General features: G+C 36.3%; 1 long non-coding RNA gene across 1 annotated transcript; it reads left to right on the top strand.

Annotated features, from left to right (window-relative positions):
* Window positions 1-448: 448 nt before the first annotated feature.
* LOC108640456 lies at window positions 449-22,732 on the top strand. Its single transcript, XR_001921189.2, has 5 exons — window positions 449-1,756; window positions 7,914-8,042; window positions 9,639-9,907; window positions 11,055-11,330; window positions 21,963-22,732. It is a non-coding gene; the product is annotated as an uncharacterized LOC108640456 (long non-coding RNA).
* Window positions 22,733-23,386: the final 654 nt, after the last annotated feature.

Below are 23,386 nucleotides of genomic sequence, written 5' to 3'. Positions count from 1 at the left end.
AGTTGGGGGGGCGCTGGAATAGGTTGTTCAGAGAAGCTGTGGATGCCCCATCCCCGTGAGTGTTGAAGTCTGGCTTGGCTGGAGCTTGGAGCAACCTGTTCTAGTGTCCCTGCCCATGGCACAGAGGTTGGAACTGGGTGATCTTCAAGGTCCTCTCCAACTCAAACCATTCTGTGATTTCATGGTCTTGTTGTAAGGCGTTGTTCCGCTTGATTTGCCTCTCCAGGCTGCTGGGAAAAGGCTGGTGGGCTTTGGCGGCGGGATGTTGTGCTGTGTTTGGGATGTGCTTGTGATGATGGCTGTTGGGTTGGAGGGGTGCAGATTTCTCACCAGCGTGCTTGGCTTTTAAGATCACTATTACCTTTAAAATTACTAATTGCCGTGGTCTCTTAATAGGACCTGCTGTAAACTTAACACAGAAATGCCGTAACATTATTAACCTGTGACTTGAGTAGTCATTTTTGGCATCGTTGTTCTCATGAAGACTTCTCACTTCTTTCAGATAGTCTTAAAATCTGTGGATATCCTGAGGACTGGATTCTGAATTTGGATTTCACTGCACATTAGCTTTTTGGTAGGATGCTTAGAGTGCCTTAGAGACTCCTTAGAGTTTGGATAAGTGAATTTTAACTCTTTTGCTTATTGTCTTTTGTAGATTTGTCTACTAGCAACTACAGAAAATTAATGAATTTAACTACAAATACCAACGGTTTCTGTCAATGCACCTGCCCATCACCTCAAGGACATCACAACATGCCACTGTGCTTTTTTAAAGCCCAGATTGCCTGGTATGGTGGAAATATTTCAGGTGGAGATATACAGGTGCAAGCTGTGCCATTTAATAAGGAGGATCAAAAGTAAGATCAGGATGCACCTGATCAGGATGCTCAAATGTGTGAGACAGATATGGCAGGTCAAATTTCAGGGTATCCTAAAATGGACGAAAGGGAAAATGAGTCATATAGCATGGGAGATGAAAATAATGAAAGCAAATAAACTCTTGCAAAAAATAACTGTCCAGTTACCTGTGTATCGGATGCCTCAAAATATGAGTCCTCACTATTGTAACATTAGCCTGAGCATAATCCTCATGCCTCTCACTTCTGTGAACACCTTGTTTGGAGAAGCAGCAGCTCATTTGCAGCTTGAGGAACCCTGCAGTGCTGACTTCTATATTCCAAGATAAAGGATGGAGAAACCCAGTCTGTGAGTCTTAGCATCTCTATCATTTTACAGTGTTAGAACTCAGACCTTTGCTAGGGAGGTAAAAACCGCTAAAGCTAAATTGAGGTGTAAATGTTACAACAAAAATAGCTGCAAGCTTGATGTGAAGGGTCAGCTCATTCTGTGGAAGATGCTTCTGCCTTAAAGCTGGGTTCTGAGAGAAGGCAGCACTTTTGCAACATGTGCAATAGAGCACTAGAGCCAAAAGATGCTGAGCAAATCCATTGAAAGGGTCATGATGTGGATTGTGGTTTTAAATGTATTTATTGTCCCATGACCATGTGGATCTTAATGGAAAATCACTGAAAAATCACACAAGCGGATAAAGGAAACCTACCAGTGCCTCATCTGCGAAAGTGCTTTTATGTCACAAGATGCCTGGAGAGTGAATAAAAACAACCATTAAAGGAAGCCTCGTCCCAGTGCGTGGTGTATCTGTCGTCTTCTCTGAAACTGAGCAGATAAGAAATCTTCATGTAGCTTGCTTACCATTATTGGGATATGGTTAGATGTCCACACAGTGGTTTTACCAGTAAGTCAAATTTTGTTTTTCATTCTCATACAGTTGCCTCCTCAACTATAAACTTATCTGTGCAAATAACTTTATTTGGTCAATACAAAATTTATTACAGAGTTTCAGTGTGAGCTGTAAATGTTACCATCAGAAGCTGCTGTAAAATATCTTCATGCTAGTTTAAGCAAAGAAAATGTAAGAATTGCAAAAATTCTAAAAATATGTTGTAAATGTTCACATTTAGATGATATTCCTTCATTCTGAAAAATCCTATCTCATTTTATATTTTGGATTCTGAATGTTTCTAGGAGTAGTTGACCATCATATTCCAATTATTTCAATATTATTAGCTTTTTAATGGCTCTAACATTACTGTAAAGGTACTTCTATCAAGGTTAATGCTTTTTTTAGCTTTTTCAAGCTTTGTGACACTGCTAATAGCTAAATATCGTCTCCATTTATAAATGGAAGACCTTGACTGAGTAACATACTCTGTCTCTCCTAAATCACAAAATGACATTATTCCAGTATTCTCGTACTGTTCACCTTTGCATTAACTATTGATGTTGTTTATTTACTTATTATACTTTTTTATTTTTTTTTCTCTCATTAGTTAAATAATGTTTCTGTTACTAATTCCAAGTGTTTTGCCCTCAATAAAGCTATGCATTTAGTCAATAGGTAAAATCTTGAAAAATTGTGTACAAAGGTAGTCTGGGCATTGTTCTGGTTAACCTTTCAGTGTTGTGGGTGATTGCAGTGATTAATTGATTTTAGCAAGGTTTCCATACCTGCTTCTGTTAATATGAACAAAATTCCTGCTTTATGCTTTGAACTACTGATTTGGTTCTGATTGCTCAGTAGGGCCTAGTGAAAAAACAGGGAATTGTGAAATAAGGTGATGGCTCATGGGTGTGCTCTGGAGTTTGTGGCAGTGGTCAGGTAAGAAAACTGACAGTGTTAGGAACATTGGGGAATGTGCAATGACAGGGCTTCCAGTAATTGTAGCCAGGCCAAGCATTGCATCTGTGTCACAGTAAAGGTTTTGAAGGGTTTAGGTTGGTTATATGTCTAATTTTGATGTCTTCATTGTCTTTGGCATACACTGGGTTGTTATGAGGCTTTTTACTGTGTGAAAGGGCCAGAGATAGAATTCTTATGGAAGGTTATAGCAGACTTTCTGGTGAAAAATTGATTGAAAAAACAGTAATTTTTAGATCTAAAAGCAAAACAAGTATTTTATTTGCTTCACAAGGACTTACAGCATCTCCACTTGACTGTGTGTGACTACAAGCCAACAACAAGGCTGCAGGCCAGCATAACTTCTTCTCTAAGGGATTGGGAAGGAAACCACATGGAAAGACAGCTGCAATTCACAGTATTTCAAAATAAAGTTGACTACAACAGCGAAAAGATTCATGAGTGTTTATACAAACTATGCTTTTGTAAGTGAAAGGATATCTGGTTTTTATTAACAAATTATAAATTGCCTCTTGAATGAGTAATTTCATTCCTTTTGGATGGGAGACGTGGGGGTCAAAAATCCGTCTCCCTTACAACTGAAGTGAGAAAACCTGGGACTAGATTTTTCGAGATACTCTTTTGACAATTTCCATTATGTCTGGGGGCAATGAATTTTGAAAATTATAACTTACCATTCACTGTTATGTTAACATGCAGAAAGTTTACTTAATTTTAGCTTTTTGGTGAAAAATTTAATAGGTTAAATAATATTTTTTAAATAGTCGGTAGTAGTATAGAATTGTAAATATTTTATATTTGTTCTGATTATTGTTTACATTTTTATGATAAATGTGAACAAAGGAAGCCTTTCTAAATATATCTTTAATGCATGCTAATTTCTATAAATTTTTGAAGTGGAGAAGAAACATTAAAGAAACTAAGAAACTTTCAAACTTTTTTCAGGTATTTCATTCCGTTAAAGGAAGCTTCCATTAAAGGAAGAATGTGTAACATGATAAGGAACTGTCCTTTGCTGATTTGTTGTGCTTGCAGAGCTAATACAATGGGTGTAAGAGCCTTCCTGCTTGCTATGGGGATAGTTCTGGAAACAAGTTTTAAAAGTAGCTTCGCACTTGTGTAAGCTTGTGTTTAACTTAGTGTCACCTTTCAGCTGTTAATTGCTAGTTATTTGGTACAATATACTTGTTGTAGCTTTTGACCTGTGTGAAAGCCTAAGTGGTTACTGGGAAAAAATGTACAAATTGCTAAAATACTGAAGTTTCTTCCTAATTTCTTACTTGGGACAAAGTTATCAATTTGTCATTCTGGGAGATTCTTGTATGAGATTATGTGATGTTATTTGTTTTTCACTTTTCTAAATTAAAACAGTTGTTGATAGTTGTGTAGGCTGTATGATGACAGTCTTCTATCTGCATCAGGGATAGATGCAAAAGACTGGAAAGATTATTCACGCTGCCTGTCATAACTTTGGGCCTTTGAATCTCAAATCTTAAAAAAAAAAAGAGTTCAGAAGTTGCTACAAAAGTTGAATGATTATTAAAACCTTTACAGGAAACAGTTAGTGATCTCACTTCCATTTCCCACTAAACTGAAATCCTTTCTGCAAAACTGGCAACCTCCAACCAGTAGTTTCTCCAGACCAAATTTAGACTGTTAGCAAATGTACTTAGAAGAAAATGGACATGTAAAGTACATTGTGTATGCCACTAAAAGTAATCCTTTGAAGCTTGGGTATTTTGATGTTTCCTAAGTATCTGTTCCTTCAATATTTTTCATATGCTTTATATTTTACATCCAAATAACTCCACTGTAAGGATATATTTTGCTAACTCATTTTAAATTGTGGTTTGGAATCTTTGAGAGCTCCTTATTATTGTGTTTTGGTTTGGGTTTTTGTTCTGTTTTGACATTGGGAGTGCATTAAGCATTCGTGGAGCTGAGCTAACCTTGGATTTGCTGCCAAAGGCCCCATGGTCAAATTGTGTCTTCATAATCAATAATTGCTCTTTATTCTGAAATACTGTGCATCTCAGCCAAAGTTGGTGTCATGTTACTTAATAAGCACAAAATACTTTTAAACCACATAGGAGTTCAGTTTGAATGTTTATGTTAATAATTGTTTAACATGGATAAATGTTTTTCTTCTATTTTAAATTAATGTATTTACTCTGATTTTAACCTGTTGTAACAAACTGTGGCCCTTAATACAGCCAAGGAGTGGATTAAGGTCTGCAAACATCTGTGGAACCACGGTTACATTTTCAAACTGTATCGATGTACTGAATGCAAGATGCCAGAGATGATTTTTCCAGTTATTTTCCCTTTTTCCCCCCACTGCTAAATGTTTGCTTAGTGCAAGTGTACATACAAGTAAATTTGTTTTAATTGGTGGAAGAAGGCTTTAAAACTCATTAAGGTAGATTAGAAACTGTGTTTTGAACGGCGGGGGGAAGGACTAGGAACTTCTTACAGTTCTTGCAGTTTGCTGGAAGGCACTAAACAAAGTGGGCTGTGGGCTGTGGCAGCTGCACTGAGCTAGCAACTGAGCAGCTAAGTAGGTAGAGGAAAAAAGAAGGCAACAACACTCAATACAGGGAATGTGGATGCAGGACATGATGAGATGCTTGGATTTTTGATAGTTTTTATGTTGATTTGAGTTTCTGATGGGCTTATTTTGGCAATTGATAATTGCTTGGTTGCATAGCTAGTTGTCTGTTAGTTTAAAAGGAAATTCTTCCTTGTTGAGTTAGTAGTGATAAGTTTATCTTCCTTACTAGTCTTGCTTCATCTTACTCAGTGACAGCTTTATTTCCATCTGCAAGAGGCAGGTATCCTTTCTTCATACAAGGAAGACTGTATTACATCACACTTTTATTGTTTGTTGTATTATCAGACTGGGGGTGGGGATACTGTACTGCTTAACATGTCGAAGCTGAAGAATGCTTCATGTCTGAAGCTTTTCTGGATTTAGCTTTGTGTCAGTGTAACTGGAATAACACCAGAATTGTAATACTCTTAATGATGACCAGGTTCAATATTCAATTTAGATCTGTTTTGACCCAAGAGTTCAGTCTCTTTCTGATTCCTTTTTGGACATTTAACAATGTCGAAAGTGCATGTTGCAGTTCATGCTGTTATCAGTTTCAATTCCTCACATCTTGACCTACAAAGACCTAGACTTGTGGTAGAACAGAGCTATGTGAAGAGACTTGTCCCCATGTCTCTGATTTTGGACTGCTGTCTTCGGTTAATCTCATTAAGTGAAGCAAGGTGAATCTTACTGGGAAATGTATAGCAGCCTATCAATCAATATACATTAACTTCAGCTTCATCAAATGAGCAGTTCTTATGCCTAGCTTCAATACTTCTTAAGTCCTAAAGCAACTTTCAAAGAACTCTATTTAGCTTTGTCTCTTGGAGGGTGAACAAAAATGGAGCGGGGGGGAACTGTGCATTCTTACACCGTCAGTGTTTGATTTTCTAAGTTTCTTTAATAGTGGTAAAGGCTGTACATCTCTAGCAGCAGTTCTTCTTCATGCTGATATATACATACCCTCCCCAATATTATGTTAAAGGTGGCTCGTTTCACTGAAATCAGTAATGAATTTATGATGTACCTACATCTCTTACTTCTATATTATAACTGCACACTTTGTGTTTAGAGTTATGAAGCCACACTGCATTTTTTTTAACTCTAGATGATCTGCTGTGTTACCCGTGTTGTTATTTGTTTAAAAGATACTGTTTTCACTGGTTCTTCTGTCTTGCTTTTTTGTTTGTTTGTTTGTTTAAACTGTTTTGACTGAAATTTCTCACCATGTTCTTTACCTACAACTAAAACTTTTCCTTTAAGAACAAATCAACCAAAATGTTTCAGCCAATTTTCTAGAATACATATGGAGAAAACCTTCTGTTCATAATGTTTTCAAGTGGAAACCATAGGACTGTGGTTACCTTTTATTTAAAAAGCCCTAATAGTCCACGACTTGCAGGAAATATATAAGCATTTTTCAAATGGTGTCATCTATTAGAATAGACAAAATGCCACATTCCTGATGCAAAAATCTGTTGAGATTTGGCGTCTTCACAATCTCTGAAAAATGCAGTGAAGAAAGATGATACCTTACTGCAGGAAGCTGGGTGTGACAGACTGTTTTAGGAAGGTGGGGACAGGATCTGAGAAAACTTGCCAGTTTTCTTTGATACCTGGCTTGCAAAGATTTTTAATTCTTTTGTAGACAGCATATAAAAAAATTGAATACTGAAGACTGGTGGAGCTAGAAAACCTGTGAGAAGTTACTAGAGGGAAAGGCTGAAATAAGGAGATGAACTTAAGCAGAATTTGGCATGTTAGGAAAATTGTTACTGGGACAGGGCAAAGTGGGCAATGAGTAAAATAATGGGAAGTTCTCAGAAAATGAGAATAATTTGGGCAGCAGTTTGGTCTGAAGTGGACAGAAAGGATTTAGTCTCAGACATGTGAACCAGCACTAAAATAATAGGCTACACAATCAATTCTGTGTACTATTGCTGCCGTTATTCAAATGACAGTCAGTTCAAGCAACAGGGGTTTCTGGCCTATACATGTGATCCCCTTTTGTGAAATCTGGAATTTATGTTTTAACTTCTTAGGTATTTTGATTTAAAAAATAAAGCCTAAAACCCGTTAAACATTTAAAAGAAAACAAAACCACAAAAAAAAGTTAAGAAAACTCTTGACACAGGTTAAAAAGCCAAGTACTCATCTGTGTGGGTGGGTACACTTGAAAAATCTTCAATTGCCTGACTTGACTGTATATAAATTTCTGCTTCCAGTGATCCTTTTGAAATTCAGTGTGTAGAATGGGTACTGCTTCATTTTTATTCTCTAGAGAACAGAGAAGATACACAAAAAACAGTGAAATTAAGGTTACCAAGGCAACTTTAATTTTGGCAATTCCTAATTTTTATTTCTTGTTTTAGCAATCTCAGTGGATTGAAATTTTATTTGAGTTTTTTTAATATAGATTGTATTTTGTGTTGTGGGAGATATGTTATGAGTCTATCTTAACATACTAAAATAAATTACAAAAAATGGCATCTTCTTTAGCAGCTGCTGTGTATTCTGAGTTACTAGGCTGTACATTGCTATACACCATGTATGTGCCATACAGAACATGGCTATGTAAAAGTTCACCTATTTCTTCCTTAGGTCCTGTTACATGTAGACCCTTTAGGGTCACTGGCTTCAGCTCCATCACAATATCCTTACATGTGTTGGTGGTGCCTTGACCACTGAACCATGCTGGAGAAACTGGTGTACACTGAATTAGAGGGTCAGGTAAGTGTTTGTTTATTCATAATGCTGTCTTCTGTACAGCATATGAAAAGAACCCATAAGATTTTGAATAATTTTTTAATCTGTAAATGGTCACAAAATCGGCAATTTATTCTTCCTTTTCTCTCAGTCTCTAGAGACTCCATAATCCAGCAATTCTTGTAATCTGATGCTTTCTGTGTCATCACATTAAAAAGAATTGGCAATTTAATACATAAGGCTTGATGAAACTGGGTGAGGAAAAGAAGTCTGTATTTTTTTCTTTCTGTAAATAGCAGTGTGCTGAAATGTCTCACATTACCAGGTTCTGGTTTTTACAAATCATCTTCAGAGTTGATTTATTTATATAGATGATATGTTTTGAGATTGATTTATTTATGTAGCAATTAACATCAGATTTTATATCTTGTTTATAAACTAGTGGGGAAGGAAAAGAGAATTTTGGGTACTTTGCTACTTTGTTGCTAATACAAAAACAGTAATATACAAACTATGTCAAATTAAGTGATTCTATGCCAAATAATGCTGTGGATTAAAGTATTTCCCTTACTCTGAAGCAAACACTGGCTTTCTTCTCAATCATGTAATAGATTTTTTTTCCCCTAGTTTTATGAAGTATATATGCAGCACTGTGTTTCTTAAGCTTATATTTTAGGTTGGAAATGGCTGACATTTCATTGATGTTTGTATTAGTCTTAACAGTGTAATTAGAATTATATGCTATTTTAACAATATTTGGATATTCATGACATAGGTCAATTCCTTGCAATATAGTAGCTGTATTATGTAAAACAGTTGTTTGTTCTTTATCTACACATATAGTGATCATTAGAAGTTTTGCTGAGGAAACTTAGAAAAGACAACTACTTAAAATGTGTGTTGTTGGATAAAGCTTTTGGATGATAAATACATAGTAATCTGGTAAACCAAATGGATTCAGGTCAAATGAGATACTTGAAAATCACGCTTTTCCTTCCTGCATTGTCACTTTTGAAAGGAAAGGGATATTTATTGTTGTGGCAAGTGTGTCAAACACAGTAGTGACTTTCCAAATGCTGTCATTTTTATGATTATAATTTGTGTTTACCTAATTTTGGTTTTATCTTTTGTTGAGCCAAGCAGAACTTTAGCAATTTTATAATGCAATTGTACATCCAGTAATGACAATCTGTACTTCCTGGGTGTGTGTGAATGGCAGTTAAACATTTCTCTAAGTCACTTGCCTATTCATTGTATTTGCAATATATGCAAAAGTAAAATAGAGCAGTTCTTTCCTCAAAATCACTTCTATTTAACTTGGATCTAACTTTGTCCTAAAGGGTAAAAAACAGACAAACAACACAAGAAAATGAACAAAAGACAACCCCAAAAAATGGCTTTTTTTAAGAAACTCTATTTTATGTGTGTTTCACAAACATAATACAAAATGAGGAGCAAGGTTTATTTTCTCTACAACTTTTGTCTTTCACGTGAAAGTATAATATCTGAGATTTTTAAGTCTTTCCATCACTGATGGTATTATAAAATATTGGTTGATAGTGTATTTTGTGTTTCTTTTTTAATTAGTTTATGTAATTTATTTGTTAATTGGCAATCCAGAGAAGCATTGAAGGAGCTTGGAAAAGGAGTTTGAAGGAGTATGGAAAATCAGAGAACTTCTACATCAGTTTTGTCTTCATTTTGGGACCAAGTATTCAAAACCAGACATCAAATGAGTGGACATCACAAACAAATCCATCATAAAAACCAAACCCACAAATGAAAGAGAGGGACAGAAGAAAGAAGCCTGAAGATAAATCTGTGTGCTCCAACACAAAAGCAACTAGAAAGAAGGATTCAGGTTAATTTAAATGCAATACCTACAATAGGTACCACCTCTATTACAGCAAGACCTGCTGTTTTGTTCCTTCATTGGAGAACTTTTGATAGTCTGGCCCATTTATTTGTTTGCTTATTTACTTACTTATTTTTATATATTTTTAAGAGGTATGCCTGACCTCAAGTGCATCCTTTCTTCCAAGGAGAAGTTGAGAAGGCATTTGATGCTTCCCTATTATTCTGAAAAGATCTCTCTTTTTGATGAAGAAATAGTAATATCTGGTAGCCACCTGTCCATGAGTTGACATTACAAAATATTCTGATAACTTTCCTAATCTTTAGATAGAGAAGTTTGTGTGCATCTGTTTCTCTAGGTTTCTTCTAAGTATGTGAATTTGGTTTTGGGCGTGTTCTTTTCTTTGTTGTTGTTAATGGCCATACATTATTAGAAAACGTTTTCACAATAGTTTAACTAGAGAAGTCACTTCTACAGTTGGGTATTATAAATTAATTCAAGTTGTCAAACTTTTTTCCCCAAATAGCTTCTTTATCCCACTGTTTTCTAGGGCTGAAGTATTTATCTATACTGAGTCTGGGTTTCCTGGTTTGATGTTGGTATTGCTTGCATGGAAAGAAATAAACACATGTTTTAGGAGCTTGCTGAAATTGGTACAATTAAAAAAAGAGGCAAAAGTGGAATTTGGATTTGGTTAGTCAAAGGCCTAATTACTTGAAGTAAGCTAGCAGCTTTGTTAGTAGGTAGTGAGTAGACCAGAGTGCTGCTGATATACCTTTCACTTAGGCATCCATCTTTTGTTTGTTTTTTTGTTGTTTTTTAAATGAAGCAGTCAGTTAACAAAACTTGCCTCTGTTTTAAGTTGGAGAAGTATAAGGTTAAGCACATTACATTATTGTATCATTGCCACAGTTATCTTTGAACCAGTGGAGTATGACAATCCAAATTTTTTCTGAGGTTACATGTTAAACATGTCATCTGATGAACGCACTTCCTTTCTGTTTCGAAAGCAAAGGGCACATTTTGGACTGGGTCTCCGGACCTCTCCCTGCAATGCTGCTTGTAATTACCGCAAAGATTAAGAACTTGAACTTTTCATGCCTAGTCCTGACTTGAGCTTTGCTTGACTTAGTTTTGTACAGCAAAACAAACTTCATGTCAACACTGTTTCTTTCTTACAGCCCCCCTGAAGTGCAAACTCCCGAAACCAGCAATTAGCCGTAGTACCTGCCCGTGGCTGTCTCTTAATTCTTTCTGCAGAAGGCTCTGACCCCGCGGCAGAACAGGATCTGTCTGCAGTTGTGGCGAGCTCAATTGCACACAGCTCCAGCCAGCTGTGTGTCCTGCGGCACGGAATGAGCAGCTGATGGCAGAATGGCCTCGAGACAACATTGCCATGCTGACTGCGACTCCAGGCACCCGGGCTGTGCTACCACACAGAGCTCCAGTGTGCCAAAGTAAGTAGCCTCATTTTCTCTTTGTCCCGGCATTGTCTCGCGTTATGCCTCACACAGTCACTTGGGAAGCATATTTGAGAGTCTATTGACGCTTAAAACTTTAAGAAATTCTTTTAGACTGAGAAAGGTCTGCCGTCACAAGGTTACCAGTGAAGTGTTCCTAACGGGACTTGGAAAACCAGCTGTTTTTCCTTGCTGTCTTGTTGCGCTTTGTTTGTTTTTCGCCAGGAGGGGGCAGCAAATGAACAACGTCCGAGGGGAATTTTTACTTTTCAAACGCTTTTCTAGTGTTCTTTTTTGCCTGAGATCCTCAGTGTGAGCTACATACCGATGTGAGAGTTTAAAATGATGATTTCTACCTATTTTGCTACAAGGATAGCTGGAATGTACGAATTGGAAGTCTTCATTCTTTTTGGTATTAAGCAGTAAAATTTATTTAGAAAAATCTATGTCAAGTTTATAAAAAGCGCAGTTCTGTATGAAGGTTTAAGATTTTTATGACTGTGGCAATTAGTTCTGGGTATATTTTAAAGGATGAAATAACCAAAAAACCAAACCCCATGACAATATTAATTAATGTCACCTAAGTCTTACTTAATGTGTTTCAAATATTTATTTTCTATGTTGCAAGTAAATGTAATATTACAATTCAGAATAATGTTCTCACAGACGTTTTTCTCTCATCAGAAAATAAATCTGAGGATACACTAAAGCTAATGATGCTTTTAATTCATGTATAATTAATGCATTCATGTACAAGGGTGGCTTGTGTGTACTGCTGACAGAGCATGGGAGTTAAAGTTCTGAATTCACAGGGAATTCTAGGGATGCTAAACAATATAACCAAATTTTATTGCCTTATTTCAGCCACAAAGTACAGTTTTGTCATCTAAAACTTTATGGAGGCATACCACATTACTGATTGGGAGTATAGTGGGGTTTTTTTGTGACTGTATGGGAAAATGCTGACTATTACCTATCACTGTGAATTTCTTGAAAATGTTTGGCTGTGGTTCTGTTTAAGTTAGAGATCAAGTAGTTAGCAAGAAGCCACAGAGAGAGGGCAGCCTATTCTTTTCAGTTGCTGAGTTCTATCCGAGTTCCTATAAAAGAAGGGCAGATCATAGTGGCATCTATGAATGTCAGCTCCTGTAATCAGCGTTCAAAAGCTAACTGGGAAGAATGAAGCTGATTCCTAACAGGACTGATTTATTGATAGTCTTGCCTTAATGGTTTTCATTAAAATCCTAAGTGTTATAATGCTTGTGGGACCTTTATGGAGTCTAAAACTTGATCAAGGGAATTCAAGACCCTTTGGTCTAAATGGGTTAGAATGTCCCACTGTATAGATAGATACACCTTATCTATATGTCAGGAATGAAAGGCTGAATCATCCATATTCCAGGTTCCTTTGGACTTTTGTCCCTTAACTTTAGAAGACTTAACCAACCTTCCTTTTCTCCTTCAAAAAAAGAGAACATGTCTATTTCTGGGGATTTGGCACTGCTAGTGCTGCCTACGATGGTAACTTTATCAGAATTCTGAAATTTTCATTTAAAGCTATTAAATGGGCTGGAAATAGGCAGTTGTGCTTACACTTTCTTTTTAAAGAGTAATTGAAATAGCTAGAAATTCCAAAAAGCATTACTTCTCTACAAAGCATTTCAGAAAGGTTGTTCTATGAAGTCATTATGAAATGACTTTAAATGCATTGAATATACAGTTATAATTCTCATTTAAATGAGTAGAAATGGAAACAAAAAGTATTTTCCAAGTCCATGAATTGGTATGTTACCCCTTTGAACTACACTTGGATTCACAAGAGTATTACAGAAAATAGCCTCTGCATTTTTGGGCTCTGCCTATCCTGTAGGAGTTAAAACTCTAGATCTTTGACTTTTTGGGAGGTTTTTTGTGATGGTTTTTCTACTTTAAAGATGACAAATGTTCAGGGAAGCGGGGGAAATTATTACAAATAGTTACACAGAATGGCACAGCTTGACTTTCAGAGTTGGCTTTCATCTTGAAGCCTGCTGTTTAAATCCCAGATTTTTCCATATTGGCCCTTGGTTCTACTGAGGTCACTGTTTTAGCACCTTCTCTTCATCAAACACTTCAACAACTCCCCTGAGTAGTTAAGTTCTCTCATGCAAGTTAAGGGCTTTTATTCTTTGAGCAATGTAAGCTTCATTTTTGTTGTGCAAGAAAGTGGTAATCCACACAAACAACTGAAGATTAAATCCCCTTTTGCATCTTTCTTGTTTGAACACTGTTGCATAGAATATCAACTGTATGATTCACTCTTACTCTAGAATTAGCAGAAATACTTTTACCAGTAGAATTCTTGAGTATAATATAAACTAATTTCCTTGTTTTGTAAAATGCTTTGTTTTCAAAATAGCTGGACTTTAATTGCCTTCATAAATGTTGTGAAAATAGCTGTGTTTTCATTATAAAGTGTTTAAAGAATGAGTAATCCTGTTCATTACATCCAACATGTGAATGTAATGCATGTATTTGGAAATAGTATTTACTCAATAATTAATTATTTACAGGTATGTGTCCTTTTGCTGAGCGCTTGTCAATAATCTGGGTAGAGGTGCACCTTTTCAAACCTGCTATACTTGACTTCCACAAGGCAAAGATTTTAAACTTCTGTGCTTGTCTTTCTCCCTTTGAAATTACTGTGTGTTAAAGATGTGACTTTACAGCATTAAAGACTTGTGTTTGAATTTGTGAATAGCCAGTGCTTCCTCTGTTGCTGAAACTTGAGGAACTCCTAAGTGCTTAGATCTATATGGTTTTGAGGTATTCTAAGCATGGTATGGGGAAGAACCTGGAAAATCAAGGAATTTGGAACACCGCATCTGTGATCTGCATTGGTCTTTTCAGATGTTTTACAATTTTAATTCCTAGGAATCCTCTTTGTGTATAAGCACATACATAATTTTCGTATGCTTCCCCCTCCCCCCCCTTTTAAATAAATTCCACTTACAGGCCTGAAAGAGTAGCAGATTACACAGCAGAGACAAATAATTTCTAGAAAACTTAGGTGGACCATTCAAACATAAAAATATCACAATCTGATATGATCATGTTGCGTTATGCAGTATTGGCTGCTAGTAAATTAATTTGACACAGCAAACTATCATTTTGGGAATATAAGTAAATAATTGAAAATTAATAAACTAGTGACTGAAGTATTTAGTTGTATATAGGTTTGATAGGAATCTTTGTGCTCTTCTCCATAGTGATATCAATCTTTCCTAACTAATAGCCTTAAATACTCATGATAAAAGGCATTAAAAGCCTAAATTAACACAGTAACTGAGAAATGTAATCCCTTCAGACCACTTATACAGGGAGAATAGATGATGATTTTCCAGCTGTGACAAGGTTCATTTCCTTTTTGACAGGAAGAATTCTTACAGTTAGCTCTGCAGAAACACATGGGAATGCATGCTGGCATCAAAGCCTTTCATTGCCAGCACTGTGTGTGGGAAACAAGGTCTCTCTGATACAGCAGGTGCAAATGCATACAGGTGGATTACATATATGTCTTCTTTATGTTACCACTTAGGTAAACTGCTTAGGGAGATAAAAAAAAAGTACTGTACAGTTGAATATTGAATGCTGTGTGGGAGTGATTCTTTTGTGACATGAAAAAAATTTATAGAGAAAAGGGGTATTTTTCCCCTACTGGTAATTTTCCCTCTTATGTTGAATATGCAAAAACCAAACACTGTGATCCTGATTTAACAAAATAGGCAAATTTTTAACAGAAATGTTTTTTGGGATTTTTTTAATGGCAGTTAGGCATATTGATCTTTAAGGATATATTTGATCCTGGTTTAGGGTTTGTGTTCAGAAGACACCTATCTAAAGATATAGATACTGCAAAGACAAGGATAGCTTATGTTGCTGGCTTGTTAACTGAAAAGGATGTCTCTGCTAGTTCAGAGGGATGTGGACTTTAACCAGTTCATAAGTCTTTTTCTGTTTTGGTACTCCATGACTAGGAAAGAAATAGGAATGTCTTCTCAAAACTTTTAAAATTATCTTGCACATAATGGCATATTTCAAGATTTTCAGTATAACAGAATTGTTTTACCACCTTGACTACATTCCCTTTCATTTTCTGGAAAGCTTCCTGCTTCAGTTTTTTTGTTTTGAAATTTAATGTTGAATCTCTGTCAAAGGCCCAGCCTCTCTGTGTCTTATGCTCTGGGGTTCTTTCTGCCTCAGTCAAGTGATTTGTTTACATAGACTTTGTATTACCATGGTTATATTAAGTCTACCGTTCTGCCAGAAAAGGCACTTGCATTAGAAATTCCGAATTACACTGAAGAAAGTACTTTGTAGCACTGTCTGCTTGGAACTGTTGGATCTACGCCATCTTGTTGGTATTTAAAAAGTAAAGCCTTCCTCCTTTCTTCTGAACTGAGCATTTTATAGGATTAGAAAATAAGTTTAGCTGAACGAATAGGATGGAAACGTGCTATGTTGTGTTAATGGCGTTGTGAAAACTGCTACTTGTTATGTGCAGTGGGTGGGTGGACAGGACAGTGGGGCCAATTCGATGCTTGTGGTAATATTTAAATAAAATAGCTTGTGGAGAACTTGTCCTATAGGACCTGGCAGCGTAGTGAATAGGGAATATCCACCTTTGTCCACATTGGCAGAATTAACTTCCTGTCAAGTTGAAGAAGTGGAATACTCTTGCAGTCGTTTGGCAGGAGTGCGGCGCTCCCAACACTTGAGCATTGTGGGTGGTGCTGCATCCCATAGCGTTGGAGACATGGCATCACACATGGTGACAGAGGAGAGTAGGCAGATGTCTGGCAGGAAACATAGGTGTGAAGGGGGCTGATAGACGTCTCATGCTACTGGGACAGATGGCTCTCAATCTCTGTGGTGGCAAGTGTGCTGTGTCTTCAAAGACAGACATTTGCTCTATTAAATATTCTTAGCTTATGTGGAAGGCAACTGACAGGCCTTCTAAAGGTACAGAAGAAGGAGAGTGATGGACAAAAAAGTGCCAACTGACTTATGCTGGGAGCCTGGCTAGGCAGTGTGGCTAGGCACTGTTGATGGTGTTTAGGTGCATAAGTAGACAAGTGACCAAACCCATACAAAATAAATTAAACTTGTGCAAAAAATGAAGACACTAAGTTACTGACTAGAAGAACAATTGCAAACCTAGAACTGTCTCCTATTCCTTGTTATGCTGATGACCACTTATGTGACCCACAACAAACACATGTAATTCATTTTAGGAAGCTGCTTATTACCTATGAAAATATAATTTATTGTCTAGATAACCAAGCCATTGACAATTGCTCCTGAAAATGTCATCAGCCCTTTCCTGTTTACTTCCCTGTTGACAACTGGGGGTAAGCATAAAGAATGCTGGCTATGCAGTAGTCTTGTGATATGTGATATCCCCTGCAGTAATTCTTGAAAGATAACAGTAATAAAACTGGCACAGTAGACTTACTTGTAATAATGTTGGTGGGAAATGTCTTGAGGAGAATTGTTACTATACCAGGGTTGGAGTTAGGACTTAACACCAAGGATTCTTAAAATTTGTTCATTTCTCACTATTTATTTTTTTTGACTCAAATGTTTTCATTGGTATTTATTTTACTTTTGGCTATAAAAATGAAAATAAGTTTGCCTATTTGGAGGCTGGACTGAATGACCTCCATTCAACCCTGACCTTTCTGTGATTCCATTTCATTTTTTTAGTCTGTGGTTAGGTTCATTTCAGGTTTTCCACTGTAAGACTGATTTTTCAGAATTATCGTATAAATGCGAAGTTAAATATTGTAAATTAAAATTTATCAGTGGGAATGTAAATGAAAGGGGAAGCTAGTTCTTTAAGAATATACATCTCAATGTTTTTATTATTGAAAGTCATTGTTTTCCTTTTTCATTGTGACCTAAATATTGTCCTTGCTATCATTAGAGAAAATTCTTCATGTGTTTTCTTCATTAAGTTAAAATGCCTTTACCTTAATGTAATTTCCTATCGCTTCTTGAAAATTTCCTGTTCTGCTACATTTCCCCTTTGTGGGGGATTTGTTTGTTTTCAATTGGTGACAGAGTACACCAAAAGTTGTCCCTCTGAACTTTACAGAAAAAAAGATCAAAACTAAATTTTGAAATGGTTCTGACCAGTCTTTCTCGATCAGACTTATGGTTGAAGCCAAATTTAGATGAGGTAGGTCTGCTACTGGTAAAACAGACTACGACCTTTTACTGCCCAGACCATTATCTAAGATCATGCTTCATTAGCAACAGGATCATATAAAAGATGAGCTGTGGCTTGGAGGATGTGCTATAAATGCTAATCTGGTGATACCTTTCTGAATTTCCCCCACACCCTTTGTGTTCCCCTGGAAGATACAGCGTCCTTTGCTTTCCATTTCCTGGTAGGCGAGAAGCCTTTCAAATGTGAGGTCTGCTCTTGTGCCTCTATAGTGGCACTTGCAAACACGTGCTAGTGAGACACCATGTGAATGTTGACTTCGTTCATGTAGTTAGTAACTGTAAACAATCCCTCTGTCAGACAAATTCTGTACATTTGTTGGCTTTGAAAAAACAACAACAAACCCCCACACTTTAAGGTAGGCACTCCTACCAAAGTCAAGCATTTACATTTACATATATTCATGTTGGGACCTTGGCTCTATGAAGGCTTTTTTGTTTAAGGGAATTTCTTTCTGTCCCCTATTTACAGCTCTTTCTGTATTTAACTACCACACAGACTGTGCTGCAAGATGTATGGAACACTAACAGGGTAAATACAAAAATATCCAGTAGAAGGTGACAGTACCTGTGCCTGTGTGTGAAAGGGTACAAGTGGTAATGACTTATGTAAAAAACCAAAAAATGTGTTCATTCACTAACTTTGTCATATTTGGTGTTTTAGGTGCACCACATTGCTTTTTCACTCTGATTTTGTCTGCAGCTTTGTTTGTAGTGTTTTGATTCCACCCTCCCACAGACTGAGGAAATGATCACATTTTTGATAGTGCTAGCACATCTTATTTTGCAGTGGTAGCAGAGTGTGTCATGTGATAAGTGGGAGCATGAGCTGGTCTTAGTAAAACCAAAGTACGTGTTGAAAGTATGTGCTTAGCAGCCTTTAAATGTTAAATTTGTGTGTGTCTAAACTCTTTACACTAAATAATGTACTCTTTGCTTTATTTTTTTTTGTTTTAAAGCTAAAAGGTTTAAACTAAGATAAGCTAATGCCCATGAGTCACTTCTTGAGTGGTTGGTGGAAAGACAGCTTGATTAGTTTTGGTTTGTTAATTGTGTAACAAAAAAAAAAAAAAAGGTTAGTTTACTCTGGTTCTTGAGCTCTTATAATAAAGGTAATTCTGATTACGAAGCCAGTGCTCCTTTTGGAGAGCCTTTTGATGCCAGAATTAAAAACTGGAAATGCATCTATCAAAAGTGATAAAATACCTTGAGCTTAAAGTAAGTTCTCTCTTCACCAAGAGGTGTTCAGTATCTGGTAATGGAATAACAGGAAAAAAGTGCTTTTTCCTAGTTTTTGCGGCAACTGTGGGAAAATGCAGAATTGTAAACATTATCCAAATGTTGTAACACAAACCGAAGGAAATTCCTATAATGAAATGATCACTTACTGGCCTTGTTGCAATGATTTGTTTAGTTATTGGATACAACTAAGCATGGCAGGGAGCTGTCATTAAGTCCTGTACTACTAAGCATCCTTTTTTGAGACAAATCATTCTGTAATACCTGCCGTGATATTTCGTCTCTTTTTGCAGTGTTACTTTAAAAGCATATACTTTTTCACTTACTTGTAATAAGCTCTACTTACAGGAACCAATGATTTTGTTTCTTTCAAATTGTCAATATGCCTCCTTCCACCAACCTACTTTGCCCTGTTATATGCATGTTAGCCGTCATATTATAAACACTTGCATGCTAAACTTTTGCTGTAAAACTGGTTCCATTTGAAATTAATAGAATTCTTCTTTAATAAATTTAAAAGATTATATAAATTTAAAACATTATATAATGAGAGTCTATGGGATCAGGAAGTGAATGTTTTAACCAGTGTCTGTAAGAGTAAATGATAACACCATCTGAAAGTACTCTTTCATTGTATGTGAAATCTATACTTAAAAAATATTTAGTTCATTTCTGCGTAGTGTTCCAGACCTAAATAGTTTGGATGTTTGAAATTGCCACTTATGAAACAATTTGCCCAAATTGGGTAAATACAGTTAGGGTTGTTTTGGTTTTGTTGTTTCTTAAGTAATTTATTTTGGGTCTGTAATAGTCCTAAGATTTTTAAGCACAATAGAATGTAGCACTCTCTATTTCAGAAATTGTATCAAAAATACAATGAAGTGTAGGAATAATAAATAAAAAAAGAAAGAAAAAAAAACCTAAACAAACCCAACTTAGCCCCCAAGCATATTCTTTACACCAACACAGAACCCATTGGCTGATTCAGTGTGCTGTATTCAACAGCAAGGTATAAAGGGTCTGAATGTAAGCAAGACTAAGGATGGCATAACTGCAGTGGTGAAATATACAGAGCAGTGTGATCTCTAAATCTTTACTGTATTTTGATATAGTTCATGAATAAATATAAATTGCTTACTGATACTCAGTTACAAAAGAATGTATCTCTACATGTATTGACACGTGCATATATATGTACATGTTTGCAACTGGGCTGTTCACAACAGTTAGTCTTTAATGCTTTTGTCTTATCAAGAGGTTAGAGCTATGTAGAAGAGAAGACGTAAATTTTGCTTGAGATATCTGCCTTAGTGACTTGGAAGAGGCAGATGACTGCTTCTGATGGCACAGAATCCGACGGGTTCACATTTTTTGTAGTCTTGCTGTCAAAGACTGCAAGAAGATTTCATGGAAATTGTGCAATCCTGATGATAGTAGAGATAGGGAGGGTTCTGTGCTGCTTTAAGAATAATTTATGGGAAAATGTTTCATCCTTTGTATAAATCTTAGCTTGAAAATGCGTGTTTTTCTATGCTAGGTCAACCAGTTAAATTTCTTGTTAGGTGTGATGGAAAAGGAGTGTTAAGGTATGCTTTTCTCTTAAGTTAAGCATACTTCAGGGTGCCTCAGGTCTTTTACTTGGTGCATTCCTGTAATAACACCACCACCAAACACCACTACCCCAAATGTAGAAAACCCGTAAATATTGGCATCACCAACCATGAAGTTTTTAAACTGATATGGTGTATACATTGCTAAGTCTAAAATTTAGTTTTAGCCAACTTAATTGTTTAATCTGACCTCTCTGTAGATTCCATTCTGTATTCAATGGAGAATGATGGGCATTCCTACAAGACGTCTTAATTTCATATGAGATATTATTTAAATGTGTGGGCTAATTCACCTATTAGGATTTCTTACTGCCTGCCTACAGTTAAGTTTACAGAGGAAATGTAGAAGATAATACATCTGTTGACTATGTGGGTTGAATCCTCCTGTAGATGAATTGTTTTACTATCTTACCTGATAGGTCTGCAGAGAGTTGCTGTCAAAATAAATAGATACTCTATTTGTTTGAGAGAAACCCAAAATTCAGAGAAGCTTATGTCATAAATTGGTAAGTTTTGGAGTCTCATGTTAGGTAAATGCTGAGATTAACCCAAAAGTCTGAGTCTGGGTTCTCTTGTAGCCTGTGTACAGCTGTGTACAGCTGTATTCTTGGTTGATCTTGCATGAGGGAAGTGTCAGAACCCAAAGGTTTAGATTTTAGATTTGGTATTTCCTGAATCTGATAGAACTGAGGTTTTGATTAGTATCAGATGATAATTCCACTGTCTCAGGGCACAATTTTGACCAATAGTAAGTATATGGCAGACCTCACATTTTAATATAGAATGAATCCTGGACAGTATTTGTCAAGGATTAACTTGATATGGTTAAGTTCTTTAGTTTGAGGTATGTCCCTCAGTCATAGTGCAGAATAGGTAGAATAAATGCCAAATGCAAGTTCAGAACTTTTCAGTATATTCCGACCAGTTCGCAGCTTTCAGTACGTTGAGCTAGAATTATATGCACATGCAAATATGTGCATCTCTGGTGTATGTGGTTGCATGCTGGTGCAATTGTATTCAAAGTGCATGTAAGTCCTGTTAAGACTAAAAAGTAAATTGGGACACTTTTTTTGTAGGAGTTTAGATCTTTTGTTGCCTGTATAGAGGTTTTATTTTCAAAGAATAGATATATCCAGAAGAATATCCACAGCTGCACAACTGACACTGAAATAGAAATACTGCTGAAAACATGGTGGAAACTCCACTAACTTACTCCAGTGGTAGGGGAAAAATGGTGGAATGTCACTTGCTTGTGTAAAAGGAGAGGTATTTTAGGTCTAGAACTCCTCACTTGTGAATACAGCTAGCTATAACCAAAATCGAACAGGAGAGCTGTGTTCTGGTCTAGCTCTGCTACTGGTCAGGGCCATGAGATCTTGAGAAAGGTGACCTACTGTTTGGCTGTTTTGGATTTGTGAACACTACAGCTAGAGACTGACTGCTTGTGCTTGTGTGGTGCTCGTTCACTGCTACTGATGGTAGTAATGATGGATACATTTCTGTTTTATTACAGCATTCAGAAGAAGAGCTTGGACCTTCACATACACTGACCTCACACTGGTGAGGTATTTGGCTGTAGGTTTTGCTGCTCTTCTTTCCCTGGCAAACAACTTCTCTGAAAACATATTAGGAAATATTACCTGGGTTCAGGAACCTCATTAACCACTTCCCAGCCCATCTTTACCTTCAAATTACTCCTCGTGGAACATTAGGTTCTTCATGCTTAAACTTCTACCTGAGCATCCCAGCAAATAAATAAGCTGTTGGCATGGTCAGGCTTTTGTGCTGAAAGCCAAGGATTATCTGGAAGAAGAGAAGAAATGGCCCTTATGTGGCAATTAAAAGAACTCAGTATGGTCTTTCCAAAGTACTTTGTGTGCGGTATGGTACAGGTGGTAACTTCAGTGTGCTGAGAGTATCGTGGAGATTTATCTTGCACAAAGGTTGGACATGTTGATTTTTGGTCTGGTTACCTCTTGCTCATACATTCTGCTTACTTACTAATGAAGAGTTTGACATTTCAAGACAGAATCTGTTGAAAAGCGTCAAAGCTGACAGTGAACCCTAGAGGTGGTTTGTGTATTACATCTTTCATTTTTAATACAGTCTGTATAAAACAGTAAATGATTCAAGAAAATCTGCTGATGCTGTGGCATTCAATGTGGTAAAAAATATTCACGGAATTTCTTCATGGTTACTTTTTATAACAAAATGTGTCTATTATCATATTATTATTCTTCAATGTTGAAGTAAAAATAGAAACTATTGAAATATGACATCAAATAAACTTGACTTGAAAATTCAGTGGTTAAGTACATCTGAACCTTATTTACCCAAACAGAAATTGCTCACTTTAAAATGGTTTTACTCCAAGACTCTACATTTATTATTTGCCTGTGATGGTTTAAAAAACCCATGGGGATAAAGAACCTAGTATCTCAACTTTCTACCAGACAGAATCACTGTTCTCTTACACACACTTGTAAAGAACTTACTACTGCAACAGGATAAAACTTTCCCTTCAGGTAAGTTGTAGATTTCTTGATTTACAGGAAAATGTTAATAAGAGAGTTATGTGTAGAGAAGATACTGGAAATTTATAGGTACAACCTTTATTAAAGAATTAAAGAGAAACTTTTTTCAGAGAAGAAAATTCTTATATTTTTAGAAACTGATGAGCAGAACAAACCTCATCTTCCTCTACATTTGGTACAGAAGAGGTTGGAGATGCATACAAAATATAAACGCTTTGTCCCTCTCCATCTGGAAGCATAATAGTTGGACATTTGCAACTGAGCACATATGTTATTACTAATGAGAAATATTTCTTTCCTTAAAATACTGCAATGTAAATTGCATTAACTTGTTTGCACAGCAATCTGATGGTTCTTTAACTTGAAATTGCTTCAGTGGCAAGTACTCATTTATGACAAGAGC

This window comes from Manacus vitellinus, unplaced genomic scaffold (genome assembly GCF_001715985.3).
Source record: "Manacus vitellinus isolate BGI_N305 unplaced genomic scaffold, ASM171598v3 scaffold_33_pilon, whole genome shotgun sequence".
NCBI lineage: Eukaryota > Metazoa > Chordata > Aves > Passeriformes > Pipridae > Manacus > Manacus vitellinus.
This window is presented reverse-complemented; position numbering and strand designations above follow the sequence as displayed.